Source organism: Nannospalax galili, unplaced genomic scaffold (genome assembly GCF_000622305.1).
Source record: "Nannospalax galili isolate Female #2095 unplaced genomic scaffold, S.galili_v1.0 scaffold443, whole genome shotgun sequence".
NCBI lineage: Eukaryota > Metazoa > Chordata > Mammalia > Rodentia > Spalacidae > Nannospalax > Nannospalax galili.
In genome coordinates, this window is record NW_008352479.1 from 511,649 (window position 1) to 527,578 (window position 15,930).

Genomic DNA, 15,930 nt, shown 5'->3' on the forward strand with positions numbered 1-15,930 from the left:
CGCACGCGCCGCCGCCCGGGGCGCTCTGATTGGCGGTCAGCGCGGCCAGCAGGTGTCGGCGGCTGCAGCTGCTCCCGGCCGGCGCTGGCTGCCTGGCTGCTGTGCGTGCGTCCTCCTCCTGCCCGCGCTGCCCGGCTCCCGCTGCGGCTGCGGCTCCCGCCCGGGTGAACCCGGTGGCAGACCCCCGAGCGATCCGCGTCCCCACCTCTCTGCCCGCAGCCCTGCGATCGCGCGCTAAGCGCTGCGGCAGGTGACGCGGGCCACCCGCGGCTAGGTGTCCCTGATCCTGGCCTCCATCCATGACCCCCGCCGCGGACCTGCTCCAGGCCGGCCACCCCGTGTGAGTACCGTGCCCTGCCCTACCGGCCCGCAGCGCCTTGCCACTCTCCCCCATCACGTTGCGACAACTTTTGGGGTGGGTGTGTGAAGGTGTCGCCGGCGGATTCCCCGCACCTGGTGCGTGTCCCGAGCCAGGGCTGCGGGGCATGGTCACTCTGCGGAAGGGCTGCTGGGGACTTGAACTTGGCCGTCGCAGAGTCGAATCCGCCTCTTTCTGTGGTTGCTGGGGCCGGGGCTGGTCTCCGCATTTCACCCAATGTTTTCCTGTCCCAGCTAGCCACGTAGCGCTCGGGCTGCGGCTCACCGCGCACCTGCCAAGGGATCCGGTGCCCTGGCGGGCGCCTTAAACCATCCGGTAAGCGCCCCGGAGCTGGCCAGCACGGTCCACCGGATTCTTCCAGACTCCTAATGTTCCTAAAATGGGGCTAATCTTTGGGGCTTACCCAAGGTCATGGCCGGTGCGCAGAGTCCACCCCCACCTCCTCCCCCCCCAGGTTGAGTGCGTCTGACCGCCGCCCAGGGCTGCCTGGATAAGAGGATGCTCTGGTGAACTGGTGGGTGAGGTACTGTGTGTGTGTGTGTGTGTGTGTGTGTGTGTGTGTGTGTGTGTTGTGTGTCAGACCGGAGGTAGTGAGCCCATCCCCTAGGACACTATCAAGAGGGTTGGGGTAACCACGGGACATCTTCCACGAGAGCGTTTCGGTGGTGGGAACCCCTGGACTCATGGTACCTGGGGCACTCCTCTTTTCCCGTCACTTAATTGACTGATGTCTCCGCAGAGTAGGGGATTTTGCTAGATGCCGGCGCTTAAATCCTCTTGTTCCGTTTTCTCACTCACAAATAAGCCCTGTTCACAGGATATGTATCTCTGTGACTCTTAGAGGACACACTCCTGTGAAGGCCCAGGAAGGGGAGCTGGTACACTGAAAGGCTGCTTTCTTTAAGGTCGGCTCCCATCTGCTCCTAGAAAATGCCTTGAAACAGACTTCATTTCTGACCACCCCTCCCCCAGACCTATAATATGAATTTTGTTTGCTTGCTTGAGACTTTTACAGGGAAGGATGTGGGCCTGTCCCCAGGGGATGTCAGTGCTGTCCAGAGCCTAGAGAGGCCGTTCTCTCCATCTCCGACTGGGGAGGGGTCGATCCTCGCCTGACATTAATTGGCCTGTCCTTGTATGCCCACTTTCTTGTCTCTGACCCCCAGCCACAATTCTGACCTCAGTGATGACTCCATTACTTAGTTGTGTGATGACTGACAGGTGTTTTTGAGCCTTACCCTCTTCATGTAGTCTTTTAGTCTTTCCAAGGCTTGCAGGTTCCCAGGGTATGGTGATTTGAAACTGCAGTGGGTCCTGGGACCAGGTAGAAGGAAGAGGGCCCGAGGGATCTGGGGGAGGTGTGAAAATAGGGTGATTTCAAGGATTTGACAGTAACTTCTGGGACCCTGTTGCAGATCTAAATATTTATTTTTCTTGAGACATTTCATTTTGTTAAAGCTTTGAAGACTGCTTCCCATTTTCCTGTTGTGTCCCTTGCCTGGATGTGGCCAGTTATGTATTTATTAATCCCCTCATCTCTGGATGGGGTGTCTCTGGGCCAACAGTTGTGTCCCTGGAGTTGGGGAACTGTCTAGGTGGTATAAGGGGATTCTCTCTCTCTCTCTCTCTCTCTCTCTCTCTCTCTCTCTCTCGTCTCTCTCTCTGTTTACATACTAAGCCTATTTCTGTAGAGATCTTCTCTCTGTCTCTGTCTCTCTGTCTCTGTCTCTCGTCTTTGTGAAGATGATATATCCGTGTGTGTGTGTGTGTGTGTGTGTGTGTGTGTATATGAAGGTTGTCTGTGGAGAGTCTCTCTCTCCCCTTCCCCTCTCCCTCCCTCCGTTTCTCTCTGTCTTCTCTCTCTGTGCATATGTACCAAGTCTGTCTCTGTGGAGATGGTACATCCCTTTGTGTGTGTGTGTGTGTGTGTGTGTGTGTGTATGTATGTATGTATGTATGCAAAGCTCTGTGGAGATGGTATGCCTGTGTGTGGCAAGATTCTCTCTGAGATCCCACACAGATCATCTTTCTGTGTGGGAGAGGGAAGCAGGGATTTGTCCACTTGGTAATTTAAACCAGCAGTCTTATAGATCATGTTCTGACTTCTCCTTGGGTGGAACAGAAGGATAACTTGTCAGTGACTTCTATATTCAGAGCGATTGATTCTCTCTGGCCAAAAAACTCTTCCTAGAAAACCGAGCACTCCCTATTCTCCTCCATTTTTGCCCGCCCAGTTCCTAATGGATTTGGCATCATCTTGACTCAGAGTCCAGGTAAAGAGGGACTGTTGATCAGCCCTTGGTCAGTTTATCTTAGCATTATATTAAAGTACAATTACAGAAAAATTGCAAAGCTCCAAAGTGCATATTAAGGGGGTTTTCACAGGCTAACTACCTATTAATCTAGTGCCCAGATTAAGAATGAAAAATTTCTATGTCTTCCTATAACGCATGCAAGGCTGTAATCGCATGTATACATAACTGTCATGTTGCTTAGTTAGGATCCAATGCCCTTTACTGGCTTCTGTGTATATCAGATACACAGTTGTGCACATACATCCATACAGGCAAACATTCATAAACATCCAATAAATAGATGATAGATAGATAAATAAATGTTTTTTTAAAAAGAGGTCTAGGTGGAGAATAAGTTGGCTGACCCACCACCCCGTGATGATCAGTTCTTTGATGGGGCAACAGCCAGATCTGGATGTAGCAGACATTGATAAATGGAGGTTCACTGAGTAAATTTAAATGGAGCACATCTGAATGTGATATGAATGCATCTATGAATGAGTTCTCATTCAAAACACACACAAAAATGAATATTTTTAATTCCTCAAAGCTAAAAACCTCGAGTGATTTAGAAGCTGTTTGAGCTGTTACCACATGGTGGCGCCACATTGGCCAAAGAATCTGCCAGCCCCTGTCTCCCAAGTGCTGGGATTTTTTGTGCAGCACCATGCCTGGCAGGTCGATTCATTTTTAATGCAATCATCTTTTCATCTGCCTGGGTTTAAACATTTCCCGTGATGGGCAATAAGAACTTTCTACTTTTTACAGTCGATATGGCTGATAAGACCTTGAAGTTATGTGTGAATGTCTGGAGTCTGTATTCCCAGACACCGCTGACTGGGTAGTAGACTGTTCTTAACCATCCTCTCTCTGTGACTTCAGTTCCACTGGGTTTTGTAGATTACCATCCCTGGCCTTGATGCTACCTCATGCTCCTCAGTGCTGTAGTGGAGCTCCTAGTTTCCCCGTGTCTTTAGCTAGGGCTGTCTTAGGTTTGGTTAATCTAATGCGCAGAGTGAATGTGTCTTGCTGCTCTTACTTAGCATTTCCCAGCCAGATCACCTTTTGAAGGTACTGGAGCTTTCAGGTTTTCTAGGCATCACCGTTTTTTCTTAAACTGGGAAGATTTTGCTTTCTCCAGTTAGAACTCATCTGGCGTTTATAATTCTCTGTTGTCTGAGGCAGGGGTCTAATTGATTTCTGTAATGGAAACCATCTTTCTTGTTATCATTTAATGAAGAATTTGTTATTTATTGCCATCTCAGTTAGATACTGATTTCTGCTATATTTTGGGGTCTGTTCTGTTCCATTCATTTTCTTGTGATTACTGAACTGATATCATTTCAGTTCATTATGGAAGCCTCATAATAAATCTTCCTCTCTTAGTCTTTATCTTCAGAAATTTCATGGCTATTCCAGACTCTTAGGCTTGAATGTGAATTTTAGGGTCTCATGAAAAGTCCTTCACAGTTTACATTAAATTTATAATTTAAGTTTTCAGTTGATTTGTCTTACTCATGGGTATGCTCTAGCTAAAAAAATGTCCTTCTTAGATCATAGTAAAGCTTTATAATGGTCTCTGTGAAGTTGTGTAAACTCTGGAGCTTGTATTGAATACTTTGTCATTGTTGATATCTTCAAATTAATACCCTTATTGAGATATAATTCACAAACTAAACAGCCCACCCATTTAACATTCATAATTTAGTGTTTCAACATAGGATATGCAGTAAAAAGCACAGTCTAATTGCAGAACACCCTTATCACATTCAGAAGAAATCACGTACCTATTAGCAGTCATTCCCCACCCTCCCCCATGCCTGTTGTAGTTAACTTTCTATTGCTGTGATAAAACACTCTGATGAAAAATAACTAAGGGAGGAAAAGGTTTATTTGGCTTACAGCTCACAGCCTACCATCGAAGGAAGACAAGACAGGATCCTGGAGGCAGGAACTGAAGCAGAGACCATGGAGGAACACTGGCTTGCTTCCCACAGACTTGCTCAACTACTTTTCTTATATAGTTCAGGCCCACCTGCCCAGGGATGGCACCACCCACAATGGGCTGGGCCTCCTGCATCAATTAAAAACTATGAAAGTGCCTCATAGATGTGCCCACAGGCCAGCTCGATGGAGGAAGTTCCTCAGTTGAGGTTCCTTCTTTCCAGATAACTCTAGTTTGTGATGAAAACTAACCAACATGCCATCCTTCACCACATACAATATACCCAATAACAGTAAACTCCTAGTCCAATTATGGTCTCTGTAAACTTATCTGAGATGTCTTAGACATCTCAGATAAATGGGATCATATGATAATATTGTATAATAATGCTTTGTTTCTGGCTTCTTTAGTTAGTAATATTTTCAAAATGTTCTGTGCTGCAGTATCATAGCTTCCCCCCTTTCTGTTGGTATGTGCTGTCCTGGGTGGGTACCACATTTTACTCAGCCATTCATCAGCTCCTCACACGTTCTTTGATTTTGTCATTGGGTTCTGTTCTCATGTACTTACATTTTAAATTAGTTATTACCATTGTATAGTTATAGTTAAAGTTTTGCACATTAGTTACTTTTCTTCTTGCTGTGACAAAATACCAGACAAAAGCAACTCAACCAAGAAAGATTTATCTGGGCTCATGGTTTGAAGATGCATGAGCATGCTCACAGCAGGGAAGGCATGCAGTAGGGGCTTGAGGTGGCTGTTCACATTGCATCCACGGTCAGGAAGCAGAGAGAAAGAGATGAATGCTGGTGCCCAGTTTGCTTTCTCTTTTGAGTCACTCTGGGGCACCAGCCCATGCCTACACTCTGGGTGGGCCTTACCTCTCAGTTAACCTAATCTAGAAAGTCCCTCACAGACACTGCTGCTGTGTGCTTCCTAGGTGAAACTAAAGCCTATCAGGTTGACAATAAAGCTCAGCCATCACAGCTTGATTTTTATAGATTAGTTTTCTAGAATCTTAGCATTGTTGTTGGCTTATAGATTTTTATGAATATTTTGTAGAAAGTCAAATGTACCACAAGTAATGGTGATATAGTTTATTTTTTGTTTATAGCATCTTTGGATCTCCAGCATAGTGCTGAGTAATAGTGTTGATAGTTCCCCTCCAAGTTTGTGAGTCTGTCTTTGACATAATCCTTTTTTGATGTCTACCAAGAGTAGAGCATCAGGTGCTTCAGACTGGAGCTTTAACGGGCTCAGAAGTGTCATGCTTCTGATGTCTTGTAGCATTTGACTTTGTTATTAAAATTAAGCTTTTGTTTGAGTTTATCAGAGTCCTTTCCTAATCTCTCTTACTGTATTAAAATTACATTATCCTTTGGTTTAATATTATTTCATCTTGATATTATACCCAAAGATTATAGTATGAGAAACTGCATATATAATTTTTCAAGTCTAAAATTATAGGTTTACTATTGGATATGCTTTTCCTTATTTCCCACTTGGGTACCCAACCCTGTGAGTGACCCCCACATACAGAGAGATATTTTTTTCCCTTCCATTCTCACTGAAGAATCAAGGGCTCCAGGAAGGACGAAATTGGAAGGAAACTTTAGAAGCGTTGATAAACATGTGACACCCTGAACAGTGCCTGACCCGTAAATGTTAATGATTATCATACATATGCAACATAGCTAGTAATAAATTATCAAAGAACATTGACTGACTTGGAGTCCTGAAGAGCAGGACTGTCCACATATAAAAGTTTAATGGAAGATGTCAGATTTGACCAAGAATTTGAAATTAATTTAATATCATTCAGTTTATTAATATAAAATATATTAGTTATAGAACTAGGGCCTGGAGAGATGGATTAGCAGTTAAGAGCACTTACTGCTCTTGCAGAGGACCTGGGTTCAGTTACCAGCACCTACATGGTGGCTCACAACTGCCTGTAACTCAACTTCCAGGACATCTGACACCCGTTTCTGGTCTCTGTGAGCTCTGCACACATGTAGTACACATATGTACACTCAGGAACACACACACATACTCATAAAATAGAATATATAAACATTAAAAACAAAGTTATGGAATTACAGGTGAAGAGAGAAAGAAGGAAATTAAAACCAGCTGTGTTTCTATAATTGGTCATATTTTCCAGGGGTTAGTCGATATTATCTAGATGGAGTCAGAGCTTATAGAATCTTCATTTTTGAATCCAGCTGACTGTGTGAGCCATCCTTCATAGCCTAAGAGGTGCCGTCATATGAAAACATGTCCACTTATGTACTAGTCCCTATTCCAATGCTCTAATGATGTCAGGTGCTTGCTGCCTAAACATCATCGTTCCAGGCTAATTGCTTCCCAACTGTGTAGGTTTTATTGGGCATCACAGTACTATTCATTGCTGAGTGTAAATGTAAACCTTGCCAAAGATGGAATTTGTAACATCGACAAGGCTGGGCTGAAAGTACTGCAGGGAGACATTGCTTGCTGTCAGGATGGAAGAGGAACACCAGCTGAGAGAAGATGCCAGGCATGCTCCAGAAAAGAATGACACGAGATATCCAGTAAGAAAAGGGTCTGCTTCAGGTCCATCCTCAAATAATGTTGCACAGAACAGTACCGTTCTTGAGACCTTCAAATGCACATTGAAGGATATTTTTGTTTCCTTAAGTTTGCTGGGGAAATTGTATCCCCAGAATGGAAAATTGATTCAAGCTAGATATGGTGGCACATACCTTTAATCCCAGTACTTGGAGGGCTGAGGCAGGAGGATTACCATGAGTTTGAGGACAGCCTATGTTACACAGTGTATGCCAAACCAGCACAGTGAGAGACCCTGTCTCAAAAACAAAAACAAAAACCCAAGAAACTGAAAAAACCACAAAAACCCTAAAGCAAACAACAGTAACAACTAAAACAAGAAAGAAAATTTGACCCACCCTACTTTTGTCATTTTGAGTAGGAATACAGTGCTAGGGATCTACATAGTATACAATCTTCTGGTGCACACACAGAGTTAAAAATAGAATGAAAATATTTTAATAATATGTTTAATCCAGTGCATCAACTATTCCTCCTTTATTGTTTTAAAGATTTATTTCAGTTTTAATTATATGTATGTGTGTCTGTGTGTATGTGCATGAGTGTAGTGCTTGGAGAGGCCAGCAGAGGATGTTGTATCCCCTGGAACAGGGGATAGAGTTACAGGCAGTTGTGAACTGCCCAGTGTGGGTGCTGGGAACCAAAATTTGTTTTTTTTGCAAAAGCAGAAAGTGCTCTTAACCACTGAGCCATCTTTCCAGCCTCTCAAATATATTTTAAAATATATTTCAAGATATAAGAAATTCAAGATTGTTAGTGAGCTGTTTCACATTCCTTTTGTATGCTAAGTCTGGTATTTACTTTGTATCTACAATGCATTTCCATTAGACTAGTCAACTTTGAAGAGCTCAGTGGGACTATTTTCTTGGACAGTATAATTCTAACAACTACTATAAAGTTACTATATCACAACTTTTCAAAGATGCCAAACAAAATGCATTTTCTTGTTTCTTTTTTTAAAAATATAGTGCTAATTTAGCCTTTTTATTTCCTATTATGTCCTATTAAATTTTCAGTAGATTCAGTTTAAGTGCCTCTTCCCTGGTATCAGGTAAATCCAAATACTGAATGAATTATTTATGAGTGAAGACATAAATACAACTTTCTTATAAAAAACAGATTTATTTCATTGTTCTTAATTGAGTCTCTCTCTCTCTCTCTCTCTCTCTCTCTCTCTCTTTCTCTCTCTTTCTCTCTCTCTCTCTCTGTTATACGCATGTGAGTACAGTCCCAGTGGATGCCAGAATTGGGCATCAGATCTCCTGGAGCTAGGATTACAGGTGGCTGTGAGCCCCCAAATGTGGGTGCTGAAAACCAAATTTGGGTCCTCTCCAAGAGCAGTATATGCTCTTTCCAGCCCCATAATTCTTAAATACAAACCCTTAAATAGGATGATTCTAAAATTCAACAACATGTAAGATGTTTAATGTCAGTAATTATTCTCATGTGTCATTATTTTCACATTTCTTATAATTGATTCAATCTACATACCATAATATATCCTATAAAAGCATTTCTTTATGACATTAGGCTAGATATGGTGGCTCATGCCTGCAATCCAGGGCTTCAAAGGCAGAGGCAGGAAGAAAAATGCAAGTTCAAGGCCAGCTTTTTCTACACACTGAGTTCAGGCCAGCCAGGGCCGCCTAGCAAGATCTTGTCTCAAGACAGACAGACAGACGGACAAAAGCAAAGCAAAGGACATTTGTGCCACTTGAGGCAGATAGCTCTGCCACCATTGCCTTACCACATACACTCTTTGCGGTTTATTAAATAAACTTGTCCTTCCCCCTCCCTAAAAAAAGAAAAAGACAATTAGACACAGAAGAGCTTTGGTTGTGACTTCATCTTTGTGCGCGTCCTTTATTTTACTGAGTTACATTGTCAGAATTTGTTTAACCTTTTGGTATTTATTCCCAAACAACGCTTCAGGAAGTCTCTACATTTCTCTGCTGTTGGTAATAATGAGAGAGACAGACCCTCCGGCCTGGCATTCTGTATGCATGACCATTTTTCAGCACCGTCACTTTACTGGACACCAGGAAGGATTTTCCCAGAGTTTTTGTTTCCTTCACTCGCCTCTTAAGGGAGGAAGGTATATCTGTGTCTCTGAGCACTAAATCACTAACTTCATCATCTGTGGGGAGTGCCTATCTCACTCATTATCTCAGCACTGTGAAACTTAGATTATCCATTTGGGTTCTTTTTTTTTGGTCTTTTTGAAGCAGGGTCTCCCTGTAGCCCCAGCTGTCCTGAGACTACAGGCATGCGCCATCACGCCTGGCTTCATTTGGGTGCTTAAGAGGAGGATCATTTGATTTTATTGTTCGTATTGTTTATTAAATACTATTCCACCATGTGAGCATCCTTATTTATCAGTCTATTCCACTGTGATGCACTTTAGATTGTTTCTGTACTTTTTGTCTGTTACATAGGACAGGGCTTCTTAAAGTTCTCTCTTGTACAAGTTCTCTTCAGCTGACAAATTTTTACGCAGCTCTGGGTGTATAGGTGTATAAAATAGCTATCAGATCACTGATAATAAAGAAATTTGATCTAAAACAATTCTTTTGTTACATATAATTTTACCATTTTTTAAAATGCAAGAAAATGTGCATACTAATGAGATGGAGGTGCTTGTTTACTTTTACATAAAGAAGTAAATTGTGGTTGAATATCTGGTACTGCAGGACTTAGGATATTTTTAATGTTTTTCAGAGTTGATCAATATTGTTATTTTATAACTGTCAGTACTGAGAATTCTTTGCATAAAAATACCAGCATAAACTGGCAGGAGTGTGTTTAGGGCCATTTCAGGAACTGTTAGAAATTCTGTCCTAATCCCAAGCCAAATTCATTAAATGATTTTTAAAAATGAAACTCAAGTCAGCAACTACAATGGCAATTTTTAGAACCAAACATTCTAATACAATCCGATCCAAAGATATACTAATTTGATGCTCACAGCCTGAGGAATGGAAGTAGGAAAATATTAAAATCTTTGTTTTCTGTGATTAAACCATCATGTTTTATACAATCAGAAAAACCCCATGTTTGGAAAAACATTGCAGTTTATAACATGCGGTAGCTTGGAATCTGAGCTTTCAGTAGTGTTTTGGGGTATTGCAGGAATGATGGCATGGACAGTAGATGTGTTCAGAACCAAGGCCTCAGTAAACTCATGTGATGCAACATGGGTAATCATTGTCAGATTCAGGACATATTTGTTTTTTAATTTCTTTCTTTTTAAAAAATATTTATTTTTATTTTATGTATATGAGTATGTATGTAAGTGCACCTGTGTCATGCAATGCCTATGGAGGTCAGAAGAGGGTGTTTGATCCCCTGGAACTGGATTTAGGACTGTTATTAGCTACCACGTGTATGCTAAGTACCAAACCCAGGTCCTCTGCAAGAACAGCCAGTGCTCCAGCCCCCAAATTTATTTATTTCTTATTTTATATCTATGAGTGTTTTGCTTGCATGTATGTATGCATGTGCACCACATGCATTCAGTGCCTGTGGAGACCAGAAGAGAGCATCAGATCCCCTGGAACTGGAGTTGCAGGTGGTTGTTAGCCACCATGCGAGTCCTGGGAATTGAACCTGAGTCTTCTGCAAGAGCAGCCAGTGCTCTTAACCACTAGGCAATCTCTCCAGCCCTGACACATTTGACTTTGAATTAAATTTTGGTTGTTGGGTGTTCAGAAACCTTTACTGTTGTCGATTTTTTCATGATCTCCACATGCAGTTACGTGACTGATAGCTTCAGAAGCTTGGAGCTGTAGATGTATCTAGTAAATGACTCTTTAAGTGTTTTCACACACACATACACACACTTAAGACATTCTGGAGGAAACCCGCCCAGGACTGGACCTGCAGAGTCTTACTTTATGTAAATGATTAATGTGTCCAATTGCTCCCCAGGCTGGCTATGCTCACTCATTTAATGCCTATATCCATGTGGACAGACAGTATCTGTCTCATTAAAGGTGTAATATTATAGGGAAGAGGAAGGGTATTAAAAGACAAAGTACATATGTCTGTCTGTGTGTATGTATGTGTTCTAGTTACTATTCTGTTGCTATGATAAAACATTCTGACCAACTTAAGGGAGGAAAGGATTTATGTGACTTACACTTGCAGCTTACAGTCCATCATTGAGGGAAGTCAGGGCAGGAACTCAAGCAGAAGCCATGGAGGAACACTGCTTGCTGGCTCACTTGTAATCTCATGCTTAGCTAGCTTTCTTAACAGCTCAAGACCATCTGTCCCGGGAATAGTGCCAGGCACAGTGGGCCAGATTCTCCTGTATCAATTAAGATAATTAAGACAGTTTCTCAGAGATATGTCCACAGACTAACCTGATAAAGACAATTACTCGATTGAGACTCTTTTTTCAGCTGATTCTAGGCTGTGTCAAGTTGACAGCCTAACTAGGGTGTTTGTCAGCAACTTAAAGTTAATTTGGAAAACTCAGAAGTTTTTGATTTGGTTAAAATCTTGCATCATATAAATATTTGTATAAAAATATAAATTATAAACATCCCATGTATATTTACCTGGTTATACTTAACCGATTCTTTACATTTTTATAAGGAGAGCTTTATGAAACTGTGTGCCTTTATTTTTGTGCATGTATGTGTGTATGTGTGTATGCAAATGTGTGTGTAGACTAGATATTGATGTTGAATATTTTCTTCAGTTACTCTCTACCTTGTTCTTTTGAGAAAGTTTCTCACTGAGCCTGGAACTCACAGATTCAGCTAGGCTGGCTGACAGTGAGCTTCAGGGAGCCACCTATCTCTACCTTCCCAGCACTGGGATTATAGACATGCCACCAAGGGCCCTTTTATCATGGTGCTGGGGACTTGAACTCAGGTTCTCATGCTTGTGTGGCAACTACTTTCCCAAGTGAGCTACCTCTCCAGCCCCTGTTTTGGCATTTTTAACTCAAACATTACTTTTTTAAAGGTAACTATAGGTTGAAGTTTTTCTATGTCTTTATATATCAGCCACTGGGGTAAGAAAAACCTTATGGAATGTCAGCCTGTGGCTTTGATTTACAGTGTATTGTTAGTAAGGAGACAGATATTTGAGCTATAGCTGTGATATGCAAAGCCATGCTGTGGGATGAGAATTCAGTTTCACCAAACAGACACTTGGGAAAGCAGTACTCAGGGTATGCAGGCTCAGAGAAGGGCAGGGACCTGGAGGACAGAGGTGCCCTTGGCCTTGAGATTTATCTACCCCGACTGCTTTTCAGAGCCCTTAAACAATCCTCTGGCCCTAGATCCTGTTGGTTCAGATAACCATGTGCTACTGTAAGGTTTCTTCTTTTGGTGTGACTGAGACGATCTCAAAGGACACAGGGTTGTTTTCTATCATGGGAAGCTGGAAGTGCAGTTATGTTGGCATCACTGGGGAAAAGAAAACTAATCTAAGCATCTTTTCCAAAGATAGTCTGTGATGGTTAATCTCGATTGTTAGCTGGATGAGATTTAGAATCATCATGGAAAAAAAACCTCTGAGCATTCTGTGAGGGAGTTTCTAGATTGGATTGAGGTAGGAAGACCCACCTTAAATGAGGGTGGCACCATCCCGTGGTTCTATACTCAACAAAAAGGAGAAAGTGAACTGAATACAAGCTTTCATCACTTCCTGATTCCTGACTGCAGATACAATGTGGCCAACTGCCTCCTGCTCCTGTTACCAGCAGTTCTCCACCCTTGTGAACTGTGTCCCCTACAACTGTGAGCCAAAACGAACTCTTCCTTCCTTAGGTTCCTTCTTGACAAGTATTTTGTCACAGCGATGAGAAAAGTTATCAATACATAGCCTAATCTGTGCATGCTCCAGCCTCAAACTCCAAAGTCTGTCTTGAACTACTGTGCCCAGCCTCATCTCATTGTGTCCTTCCAGCCTCAGAGACAGGGCAGTTGCTGTAACATAACTGTGATTTCATTGTTCTGTTTCCTTTTTGGTAATCATGAGGGATTTTGACTTACTAGACTGATACATAGCCATGTCTCTGAGGATTATCTCCTTTTATACCTTATTAGAATAATCAAAGTGGCCCTTGTAACTGAATCCTTGATTCAGATCTTTCAGAGGCCTGGCTTTCTAGCTGTGTGGTCCCATGGCTGTCAGGAGCTTCTCTCAGGACTGCAGGTCTTGCAGTCTGATGCCCAGTGCTGCTGAGATCCTCTTAAGACTCCCGTGCCTACTGGGTGGGATTCTTCCCTGTGCATACATTTAGAACTATACATTTCTAACCATTTCTTTAGCAATCCACAAGTTTTGACATGTAATGCTTTTGTTTCTGTTCACATGTGAGCTTTTAAAATTTTTGTTATGATTTTTTTATTTGGCTTATGACTTAGAAGTTTTTGCCTAGAGCTTATTTTTTCTATTTTAATGCACAGAGAATGAGTCTAACATGATTCTACTTTCTTAAAAATTAACACTTGTTTTATGGCCATTAAAAAAAAATAGAGTTCCATGTTATCTTGAAAAGAATGTCATTGGTTGTAGTGATTCCTCTCTGTCCATCAGCTTATCCTGGTTCATTTATGCTATGCAAATATTATGGTTTTCTTACTTTTTAAAAGTTTGATTAATCAGTTGTCAGAAGTATAGAGAGATGAATTTATCAATTTCATCTTGTGTTCTTTCAGCTTGACTCTGTGTTTTAAAGCACTGTGTTTAGTGTGTTTTAGTTTGATTTGAGAAGAGCCTTTTTACTCTCTAATAATAAAGCAAAACTTAATTTCTTTTGCTTAGAATTTTCCTGCTTCGTCTTTTCCTCATACTTTTACTGCCAACATCTCTGAATATTTTATTTCATTTGTGAAACAATTTGGTGGTTTAAATAAAGCATAAAATTGTTTTGTTTTCTAACCTGTACCTTTAAATGTCAGCTGTGTATACTTGTAGCCTTATTAATATACTTGGATTTACTTTACCATCTTATTTCTCTTTTGGTTGCTCCACTTATAGGAAGTAGCTCCCTCATCTGTAAGGATACATCCCAACACCCACAGTGGATGCTTGAAACCTTAGCACCAAACCTTATTGTATTAGTTACTTTTCTCATTGGTGAGACAAAATACCTGACAGGAAGCAGTTTAAGGAAGGACAGGATTATTTGGGGTCATGGCTTGAGGGCAGAGTTCATGCTGGTGGGGAGGGTGTGGGCATGAGGCAGCTGATCTCATTACATCTGCAGCCAGGACCCAGAGAGATGAATGCTAAGACTCATGGTCGCATCATTTGGGCTCCAGCAGCCTCGGGTAGCCCTACCCTTCCAGTTCTGCCCTCTCCCAGAGGTTCCAGATGCCAGGCGTGGAACTGTAGGGCAAGTGTTTGCCTCCTGGCTCGATCTTTCCCTGCTGTGCTCCCATTCCAGCTTTTTTGAATGGGAGCATTTACTAGGTACCCTTGAATATGGAAGTGTGTAACTTGTGCTTTGTTATAGGGATCATAGTTAAGAGTTCTTGAGTCTAAGAAGAGACTTTGGGATGTGAAATAATGCTAGAATTGTTAAGGCTTTTGGACTCTTATAGGTGAACTAAATGAATTTGTACCATGAGATGGCCATGAACCTTTGAGGACCAGGATAGAATGCTGTGGTTCAAAGTGATATGTTTGGATGTTGACTTGTGATGGTTTAATCTTACCAGATTTGGAATCATCTAGGCACACTTTTGGGTGTGTCTGTGAGAGTGTTTTGGGAAAGATTTGACTGAGACAGGAAGACCCATTCTGAATGTGGGCAGCATCACCCCAGGGGCTGGAGTCCAGGGCTAAATTTGAAAAAGAAAAAAAGCAAAGTGAGTACTAGCATTCATCTCTCTCTGTTTCCTGACTGTGGATGCAATGGGACCAGCTGCCTCATACTCCTGCTGTTGTGCCTTCCCTGTCTGGTGGACTGTATCCCCTCAACCTGTGAGCCAAAATGAACCAACCCTTTCTTATTTCATCAGATACTTTACCACAGCATTGAGAAAAAGTAACCAATCCACATGTACATACTGTGTCCCTCCATCCCTGCCTTGTCTCCTGTAATGTCCCTACATCGTACCAGAGGTAATCTGTCCTTCCATGTTTTATGCCCGTGTACCTCTTCACACCCCTGCTCCTGTGCTTTGGGCCACTGAGAAGTACAGTGAGGGTCACGGCACAGCAGTTGATTTGAGAACTGAGACAGTTACCAAGTGCTTCATGGGCATTGTGGAGACTCTGGACAAAGGAGTCCAGTGGGATAGACTGGGATGGTGTGAGACTTCATCATGCCACTTAAAATGATGTGGAGCTTGAAGCTTATGAATTGTTCATTTCTGGAATTTTCCATTTTCAGAACATGGCTGACCACAGGTAATTGCTGCTATAAGAAATGAAACCATGCATGGGGAAGCCATTGTACTTAGGAACTGTAGCTACTTTTGTGTTGATTTTCCCCATCTCCAGCTCACTCATTATATTTCTTCTCTTTTCTTACTCAGAAGCTTTATAAACTCCTTTTTTCTATTTTCTGTCATTTATTATGTAATAACATTAGCATATACACTTGCCTTAAATCATCTAAACTGAACCAAATTCCTTTCTGTCCTTAGCAATTCAAGAACTTTAACTGTGTGATCTCCCTCTTAGTCAATTTGTGTGTTAATGTTTCAAGTTTTAGCTCAAACTTTAAAAACTCC

At 42.0% G+C, this 15,930-nt stretch overlaps 1 protein-coding gene across 2 annotated transcripts in view; it reads left to right on the forward strand.

Moving 5' to 3' along the window:
* Positions 1 to 209: 209 nt before the first annotated feature.
* Myrip (myosin VIIA and Rab interacting protein) overlaps positions 210 to 15,930 on the forward strand; it is a 362,410-nt gene continuing 346,689 nt past the window's right edge. For both annotated transcript variants that reach the window (XM_008849427.2, XM_008849430.2), the window contains exon 1: positions 210 to 340. The gene's annotated coding sequence lies outside the window, so the exon portion shown is untranslated. The remainder of the gene's footprint in view (positions 341 to 15,930) is intronic.